The sequence below is a fragment of the Montipora foliosa genome, chromosome 13 (genome assembly GCF_036669935.1).
Source record: "Montipora foliosa isolate CH-2021 chromosome 13, ASM3666993v2, whole genome shotgun sequence".
In the NCBI taxonomy this organism is placed as follows: domain Eukaryota; kingdom Metazoa; phylum Cnidaria; class Anthozoa; order Scleractinia; family Acroporidae; genus Montipora; species Montipora foliosa.
The window spans coordinates 39,188,478-39,190,977 of NC_090881.1; the positions used below are offsets into that span (position 1 = coordinate 39,188,478).

General features: G+C 38.0%; 1 protein-coding gene across 1 annotated transcript in view; it reads right to left on the reverse strand.

Moving 5' to 3' along the window:
* LOC137981958 (neural cell adhesion molecule 2-like) overlaps window positions 1-2,500 on the reverse strand; it is a 45,462-nt gene that overhangs the window by 24,775 nt on the left and 18,187 nt on the right. The gene's annotated exons all lie outside the window — the stretch shown is intronic.

Genomic DNA, 2,500 nt, shown 5'->3' on the forward strand with positions numbered 1-2,500 from the left:
ATCTGTAGAAGGTTGTCTTGATTTCTTCGATTATAGCGACTAGCAGCTTTCGGCTTTACAAGAGACACCAAATATACAGGGCCATTCCATACTTTATAGACTGGAAGTAGTATCTTGAACATAATACAATATTTCACTGGTAACCAGTGCAAATTCTTTCAGTACTGGAGCGATGTGGCTGTATTTAGGAACAAAACATACAACACAAGCTAGGTGCCGCATTCCTGATGCCCTGCAGGCGTTGATTCTGATAATGAGGAATATCAAACAATATGTAATGTTTAAAAAATGAGCAGGAGTGTTTTATCGGGTTTAAAACCACGAGGCGTAGCCGAGTGGTTTTTGACCCGATAAAACACGTGCTGCGAGTTTTTTGAACGGCTTCAAAAACATTCCACAAAGAGCGTGTCCCTCTGGACTCAAAACAATCGTTCAAATTGTGAGAGGTGAATATTAGCATACAAGAAAAACAAGCTATGCCTTATTAGTATTCTTTATAATTATAAAGAATACCAACGAGGAGTGTTTTATCAGATATAAAGCACATACACATGATGTTTTATCGATGTTTTGATAGGTTGTTAGGCTCATGAATTATTAATGAATTTTTGAAGGAATTACAATAATCTAGATGACAGAGTGACCAGAGCATGGTCCAACATTTTAGTTCTGTCTGTTGATAGATCTTTCCTGATCTGCTTGATGTTGTATAGACCAAAGAGAGCTTTCTTGCATGCTTTGCTAATATGCTCATTCATAGACATGTGACGGTCAAACCATAGTCCGAGATTATGTGCACTTTCAGTCCGCTTGATGATAGCCTCACCGACTTTAATGCCCTCAATGTTGATCTTCGATAGCTGTTGACACGAGCCTTCTAGCAATACCTCAGTCTTCAAGTCACTTATGAGTTGATATGACACTACCCACAAACGAACTTCTGCATCATCCCTGATCCAGCTTTAAACGACATATACAGCTGTGTGTCGTCTGTGTAAGTGTGAACATCAGGTAGGTGCTTAGAGACGATCTTGAATAAACCTGAGGCATATAGTAGAAACAACACAGGCCCAAGGCCTGGCCGTGGACATGTGACATGGCCATCTGTGTATGGATAATATATTATGTCACCAAAGAAATTGATGTTTAAACATGACACAAGAAACCTGAAATCTTTTATGTTTTCCCTTTCATTCAAAGATTTCTTTCAAGAATTTTCTTCAAGATAACAGATATATATTTTTCATAATAAAAATAACTATGACAGAAATAGAGAGAGACATCATCATCATGGATGTCCTGTTAATTTGATGAAGACTTCTGGTGAACAGCACTAATACACAATGTCAGCAGCCAATGTGAAGAGCCTTAGGGCACTTTTACAACCTTCTTCTTCTGGATGCACAGGATAATCTTGAGCTCTGTCATTCCTCGTTGCTGCTATCAATTCCTCCTTACTGATGACCAAGGGAATGTCATTTTTAACTACCAAATTCACATATTCCTTCGCATCCTTTGTAGTAGTGGAGCTCTGTGCTTGCGGAGCACCATAGTCAAGAAAATATGGTAACCCAACCAAGCTTTATAGCCATGACATCATCACGTGTACGTACGTCCACCCCTCCGTGTATGCAAATGTAACCAGTATCATGCTACAGTAGTTTACAGCATACATCTTTGATATTGGACATCCATGTTATGATCAACTGACACCTGTCAAAACAAGGTATCCGCTGACCAGTATCATGTGACCATATTGCGGGCTCAAGCTTAGAGGTCACAGAGGTCAGCTGTTTTATTGAAGTTAACTGTTAATCAGGTACTGGTTTTTCGATTGGATTGCAGGCTCAACCCAGGTTAACTCACCTCAACATACGGCTATACTTTAAACTTTAAACTTTAAACTAGAACTGAAGAAGTTTTTTTAAAATGGCTTCTAATTTTAGCGTGATTCCTATTCGCTGGCTATTGACAGTTGACTGTGAAATAGCTTTTTTCCTATTCCATTTGCTTGCTGACGGTGTGTTTGTTTTCTTTTAAAACTCATGCAGTTCAAGAAAAATGCATTGCCAAACTGGTGAATTCCAAATTAAATTTCACTCGAAAAACCGATATTGTACTCATCGCTTCGTGATTCATGCGATACCGGTTTTTAGCATAAAATTTACTGTGGAATTCACTAGTTAGCCAATGAATTTTTCTATAGAAGAAAGCAGAGAAAATTATTAAAGTATTAAAGCAGTAACAGAAACATCAAAATAAGGACAAGATTACATGTACAGCGTACAGTATATTACTGAGAGCCATGTTACGTTTTGATAAACTCCTCATGATGGTTAAAAAGTACCAGGTAATGGTCTGGTTTATTAACAGATTTTTCAAAACTCAGATCTTTGTTTGCAAAGAGTGTAAAAAAGCATACCTACCTACCTACCTACCTGCCTACATACATAACGTCTGATCCACCATCCTCAAAATGTTTATCACACTCACAGTGGAT